This window comes from Zonotrichia albicollis, chromosome Z, assembly GCF_047830755.1.
Source record: "Zonotrichia albicollis isolate bZonAlb1 chromosome Z, bZonAlb1.hap1, whole genome shotgun sequence".
In the NCBI taxonomy this organism is placed as follows: domain Eukaryota; kingdom Metazoa; phylum Chordata; class Aves; order Passeriformes; family Passerellidae; genus Zonotrichia; species Zonotrichia albicollis.
This window is the reverse complement of record NC_133860.1, coordinates 71,819,538-71,827,026: the sequence shown is the minus strand read 5'-3', so window position 1 is coordinate 71,827,026 and position 7,489 is coordinate 71,819,538.

The window sequence follows — 7,489 nt, the reverse complement described above, 5'->3', positions numbered from 1 at the left end:
GTACCAAGGACAGTATCTGGGTACCCAAGGCACTAGTGGCATATATTCCAGAGTTTTATTATTCTTAAATAAGCTAAGGCAATCAGTGGAGAACAACTTTAATGAGGTCAGCACAGTTAGCATTAAAAGCTAAGCAAACTTCCCTACTCTGCTCTGACTGAATCTTCTGAGGCATGCTTGCAAGAAGCCCCAGTAAAATGCACCCAGCTTGCAGAAGAAAATGGAACAGATGCTTATACCCTGCAGCAGTGGAACTGGCAGCCTAGATAAGGAAGGAATTGGTTACATGAGTGTCTCTTGTAGACTAATGCAAAAATGTGAAACCCATTGTCAAAGGCAAGTGCTAAGAGTTTGTGGACTTTCCTGAAGCAGGCTGCTTGTCTGGACAGGAGGATGAGGGACAATGCCAAGGGGATAGCTGGGATCAACAGCAGCTCCACAGAGAGAAGAGCTACTGCTGAAATGAGACTAGTCTTATCAGAAATTCACCAGACAGGCAGAGACACCTCTGCACAAGGGAACTGAGAAACTCAGTAGCTGAAACCTATGTCATTTTAAAAAAACACCAACCCCCTGCCTCCTAATGTAGACTTAAGCCAGATTTGGATATAGTTTTTCTGTTAGTCCATGCCCTGTCTTTCTTCAGGGTCAAGCTAGAGCCAGCAACCACAGACAGACAAATGAAAGAGTCCCTAGTCATGATTTAGTAGGAAGCTGCCTCCAGAGAACTCTTCACTAAAAGGCCACACGCTCGACTCTGACCAGCTGTTTATGGAAATGGTTAGAAGGCAGAAAATGAGAGCAGAACTTTCCAAAGCATGTAAGCATGTGACAGGGTGCATGCATACTCACAGACATACCCATGTAGCCAGAAACCACTGGGAATGGGATTCTTTCTGAAAGACAGAATGGTTTCAGGATATATATGGCAGTGTAAAAGGTCATGGCTAGCCTGAAGAGCTCGATGCCTCTGCAGACTTCCAGTGACAGTTACAGCTGCAGCTGACTGGAATGTAGGGATGCTTACAGCACTTGCATCTGAAGCCAAGGACTGAAATACTACCCGCCTGCTCCCAGCCACTCAGCAGCTTCTGTGAGAGCTGCAGCATGTGGCGCGCTGCAGTCCAGACCGTTGCCTAGCACTCATACTCTGTTTTGTTTGCCCTCTCTGATTGTGCTAGCTGGGGCTTAAGATAAATGGAGTATTCATCTGATTACCCCTGGGCACCCCTTTCTACTGCCATCTATTTGAGGAAAAGTAGCTTTACCACATGGATGTTTATTTCCAACTTTTTCAAACTCCCTGGAGCCTTTAGAACATTCTGTTCACCCAGAGTGCTCACTAGCTGATCAGCTCTGTTGTTTTTCTCTTCAGTGAATTAGCAGATTAATGTGCAAATGCCTGGGAGTTGAATATGCATACTCCCAAGTATCATGATTAGCCTAGTAGGTTTCATTGTAGGTGAAATATCTGTTCTATACTTGGAATGCAGAGGATGAAATGTATTTTTTATTCCACCCACTTTGGAAATCTTATGAATTCAATAGCTAAAATTCTGTTTATCAACACTGTTGGGCCCATCTTTTCCTTGGCCTGGGAGCTAAGAAACGAAACTAACAGTGGAGTAATTTGTGTGGTTTTAAAAAAGGGCAGCAAGGGAGACTGTGAGCAGCCTGTTCTGAAAGTTTCATATCTATAATACACCAGAATGGGTATAGACTGAGGGATGCCAGAGGCTTCTGGTGTCAGAAGGGCATAACCTGAAGTTTAACAGAGCATAAGTATTAGTCAAACCAATCAACTGTAAACAAAATCCCAGTACATTCCCAACAGGTCTCTGATAGATCACACCATGGCAAAGAATTGTTCTATCCCAGCATGACTAGCAAAATGAACATACCTGGCTTTGTCAAATAATGGCACAGTTGAAGCACCATGAGCTAAACCAGTTAATTTGTAAAGCTAAGCTATTGTTTTGTGCCTTTTTTTAAATCTCTATCTTAGACAATTGTCAGCTTTAAACCACTGTTCTTGTGAATCTGAGGCTATCTTGTATTTTGCAAATGTTGCTTTGGTAGTGAAATTTACTCTGGTAGTTGATTTTGCTACATTTAAATCCTACCTTGAAAATTTACAAGTCTTACTGCTCCAGATCTGCTATGGAGGCTAGGACAGTTTCTACCAGAATGCCATACTGAAGTGGCAATGTATGGTTATACACTGGCTAGCAGGAATGTCTTCGGGTATCTGAATTCAGATGTGCAGGGAATGCATGCCAGGGATTGCCAGGAGAGGGAGAAAATTTTGTTTTCTGGAAGAGAAATTCAGCTTCACAAGCTTGGCAAATACTGTCTTAAAATCTAGGTGCACCACTGCCACTGATTTTAAAAATATAAATGTTGAACATCTGAAAATTGCGACCTCTGTCAATGTACTTTCAACCTATTGAAATAAAACCAGGGCAACGGAGAGAGGAAAGGAAATTTGCAACTTGTACATCAAATACCAAAATAATGTGGAAAGCTGCAGGTTAATTAGAATGTATGAAACCTCTGAATTCCTTTAAAATTGACTTATTTGTGCCTATTAGAATCCTTGTATCATGTGGAATAGCATCTGTGTCCTGTAGTATATTTCCATTATTAAACTACTTCATGTATTTGAGGGAAATTAATCTATAAATTGTTTCTATTTATGAAAAAATATGCATACAGGCATACAGCTACACAAATGTATAATTTAATAGCTATAAAATTAATATTATCTGTAAAACTTTAATAATAATTAATATTTTCTGTAAACAAACTTAGATAATTATTTCCCTGTTTTCATAATACAGAAAAAATTAGCCCAATACTAGTATGGATAGTTGGGACAAAACCTTAACTCCCCTGGAAACAGAATGTCATCCTTGCACCCCAGGTTGAATAGGCAGAAATGCTTATTTCCTCATAAGAAAAGAAGCACCTCCTGAGACCAGATTTGTCTGTCTCAGCTGTGTCCCCAGGCAGACTGCAGACAGTTTCTGCTGTGAGTTAAACACCAAGGGACAAGGAAAGCTCACAGCTTGCAGGGGGTCAGAAAACAAGCCAAAACTTTTCAGATCCTGCTGACTCACATCTGCAGCCATCTCATAATTTCTCATGATTTTAACACAATGTGCACAAGTCTGTTTGCTTATATAACAACTAATGATTCAGCCCCCAGAGTATTATTGTGAGGATGATAGAAAGAAGAATTTCCAGTTGAAGGAAGAAACTTTGTCATCTGGCTTGTCCAGAGTGCACTTCCATATGAAGGGCTGGGGTTTTAGACCAGAAGTTGAACATCTAGGTCATTGATGTCACCTAATGTGAGCAAACGCAGTTTAGGAGACTAAGCCTATATATGCAACTGCCTCATGTGTCCCCAACCTCAGGGTGTGTCTAAGGCACATGGTGCTTGCTCTCCTGAGGGAGAGAGGGGTATTTTGTGATGCAGCATACACAGACACTGCTCAGGCTTAGCTAAGGTGAGAAGGTTCCTTAAGCCTTCATCCTGGCCCAGGGGTGCAGGTTTGCATCCCTATCCAGCCAATGCAGGAGTCTCCTCCCAGTGTCTGAGCCCCTGGCAACAGACATTTCCAGCACAGGTGTCTCTGCCCTCACAAAGCTCTTCTGCTTCATATGAAAATACATAAACATTCATGGTCAAGAGTAAGTTTCAGTGATTGCATGTAGCATCAGTGGTGGTATCTGTGATACCACTGGGGCTGCCAGAGGTGTGGGCCAGTACTGGCAACCAGGAGGGAGCTTTACTAAGGTAAGCTTGGCAGCAGTTGACAGCAGTTTGCCATCCCTCCCTTGTTGCCCAGTAGTCAGTGTACCCCAGGGAAGACCTAGGATTCAGGCTATGCTTGAACAGGTGTTTCAATTTATTGCATAATTTAGCCTTAGCTCACATGCAGGCAGTTGCATAAATGCTTTACGCATCTGTCTGCTCAGCTTGCCATTTGCTCTAGCTCCCCTTTTTGGAAGCCCTACTTGATATAATATCCTATACTGGCTTCCTGACCTGACTCTCAGCCAGGTCTGTGTAGGCAACTGGGTGCCAGTTTAGGGAAGACACAGATTGCAGACATAACAACACAGAGCAGCTGGAGTGCTTGTCCACCTTGCAAAATGTAACACAGATTTTTCTGAGTTAACTTGGGGCTTGACAGAAGTATTGTTATGCTGGGGATACCAAATGTTGTATGAACAAAAGTGAGATAAAGAATTTGAAGAGATCACTGTATTAATGCATACATATGTCTTCTGGTGCCAAAGCTAACAACTGAGATGTGGATTAGATTAGATTTCTCTTTGCTGTGTTGCTGAGCATAGTCTGCCTTGAAGATGAAGAAACCTCTGCACCTTGTGTCACAGGGATAAGGAAGTGCAGGGCAGAAACTGACTACAGCACTTTACAAGCACATCTCTTGCTGAAGTCAGAATCTGACTTCCAAAATATTATCAATGGCAATCTTCAAAACCCTTCAGCTAGTTCATACCAAGCACTGTCAAGAACTATCTAGTGACCTCTGGGCTTTTCCTTATGGTATTACCATTTGTACACAAAATTAATATAAATTCTTCAATCTAGAATGAGTGATGTGAATGCAACAGTAAAGCACGGGTGTATGAGACAGTGCTACAGAGCTGTGACCCACACACTGAGGGGACAACTGCTCCACACAAAACCAGAGGTGTCTGCAAGGTGGGTAGCACCTTAGTCCCTTGTGTATGTGACAAATCCCTGCTGCTGTCTACTGTGAACAGCTGTGAGGACAGAATACCCTGAGGTGAGAACTAAGTAATTGCAACACTATTATTTCACTTAACACCATTCTCCATTCACAGCTTTGAAAACCAGAGTGTTTTGAGGAGGGAAACTGCAAAACTGAACAAGCATCAAGACTGACTTGCTCTTTTCAATGATATCATTGTGTTTGTGGCACCATCAAAGATCCCAGCCTGACATCAAGACCCCTCTTCCCCATGGGCATGGGGCCACTTTTCCTACATCCAGCATGGGGCCAAAGAGAGGGGGAGGTAAGACAAATTAAATGGTTGCTGGCAGTGTGCCCGTGACAGATTGACTAGCTGTGAATGATTGAAGCTGAAACCTTAAAGTATGGATTGGTATCTCTTATTTTTCATGGTGCTTCTGGTGCACTGGTTCAAAATATTTGCTTTTTACCTCTGGGAAGTTTGGCTTAGGTTCATTCTGGGAGCCAGACAATAACTGCAGTAGGGAAGTGCAGGCTGGGGCCATGCCATGCTGGCTGTCAGTGGCCCCAGAGTCAGTACTGCCCAGCAAGTGCTTTCCCCACAAGGCAGTATGAAAGTGTGACATTCATACAACAGCAGTCAGCAGGCAGCCACATAGTCAGACCTCCTTAAGTCCATTACATCATGAGAATGGCCTTCTTAAAATAGAAGTAATTCTTGAAGATAGATAAGAGATAGAAAAGAGAAAAGTGGCATCAGGGCACTTAGAGAAGTATAATTCCTTAAAATTTTCTTCAATAATTAATTTCTCTGCTTAATTCATAGATGACTACACCTAGTTACTCTAAGGTAGATTTTGGAAATATCAAGGCAGATTTATTATTTGCCACAGGAGTAAGATATTTTTATATAAAGAATAACCCTGGTGGTCTGACAGGCAGTGTCTAAAATCTCCATCAATGTGCCTTGTGATTGCATGCAAAGGTTTATCTTCTGCCATGGTCCAGGCATTACATCTCTGCAGAAGCCACTCCTGTTCCCTTCTGGCCTACTTGACCAATGTTCCCCTGCTGGACCCTGAATTAGGACCTTGAATTAGGACCTTGAATCCTCTGAATTAGGACCTTGGCCTAATTCAGAGCTGGGAGGGGAGTGAGAACAGGCTGTGTTTGACACCCACAGAGGCATTAGTACACCCCCTGCCCTGTAGTTTTCAAGCCCATCAGTGCTGAGTGCACTGCCTGCCCTGGAACTCCAACGATTGAAGGGGGAAGGTCAGTGTGGTTATCATCTCCAGCACAGAACTGTTCCCTATAAGACCTTATTTACATGTGCTGTGATTTACACAGCCCACCATGATTATCAATTAGCACCCACAACTTTCAAATTATTTTTCTGGCTTGGCAGAGCCTCCCTACCAGCATATTACTTTTGATGCTAAGTATGCCCTTTTATCTGTTAATTTTGTTTCCCATTGCTGTTGACTTCACCTGGCAACTCTCTTCAAATAAATCCTCCATTCCTCTGAAATTTCTTGAAAATGTTCTCTTTTCTTCTTTTCCCCACTTCCTTTTAATTGAGCATTTTCACACAGTTAGGTCTTTTAATGCATCTCCACAAATCAATACCACCACTTCCTCTAAAATGTTGATGTCTTTATTCTAATTTCCCATCAGTTTCTTATGGTCTTTCTTCTTCTGACTCTTGCAGATCAAACAACCAGCAGCCTCTGCATCATATTGCCAGCACTAGGGACAAAGGGCCACCCAGACTCTGTTACATTGCAATTACAAATTGAACTGTTATCTCTCTCTCTCTCTCCTTTTCTTTTCTTTTTATTTCTTTCTTTCTTTTTTTTTTTTTTTTGAAGTGCTTAAAAGCCTTCTCTGATTTTTTTTTCTGCATGTGGCTCCTGTCTAAGGCTTCCAGGTAACATACTCAGGTGTGACAGAATTTACGAGTTTTTTAGGAGTTTTCTCTCTATTATCATAGGAACACAATAAATGCCACATTCTAAGCCTGTAGCAAGCCACGTGCAATCTCAATCGAGAAAGGCAAATTTTGCACCAGACAGCAACATTGTCCAGAACCAGATCCTCCTCTGTGCTGCAGAAATTGGACTTTTAATCCAATTTTTTTAAATTCATGAAGCACATATGCACAGAATCACAGAATCATAAAATAGGTACGGAAGTGATCTCTGGAGACCATGGACTTCAATCCCTCCACCAAAGCAGGGTCAACTCCAGCAGGTTACACAGGGATGCATCCAGGTGGGTTTGGAATGCCTCCAGAGCAGGAGGCTCCACAATCCCCCTGAGCAGCCCGTTCCAGTGCCCTGCCACCCTCAGTGCAAAGTTCTTCCTCAGGCTGAGGTGGAATTTCTTGTGTTGTAGTTTATGTCTATTACTCCTCATACTACTGCTAGGCACTACTGAAAAGAATCTGGCAGCATCCTTTTGGCACCCGACTCTGAGATATTTGTACGCATTAATGAGACCCCCTCTCAGCCTCCTCCGAACTACACAGGCAGTCCCGCCTCGTACGGGAGATGCTCCTGATCCCAGAGGATCCATGTGGTCTCTGCCCCCCCGCTCCCGCAGCTCCTGGTCTTCCTTGCGTTGCGGAGCACAGGACGGGAACCAGCGGTGCCGGTACACAGCACAGATGTGTCCGTACAAAGCCCACGGCGTGTCTCTGAAGAGCATTCCCGAAGTACCTCTGTGGGACCCTGTGG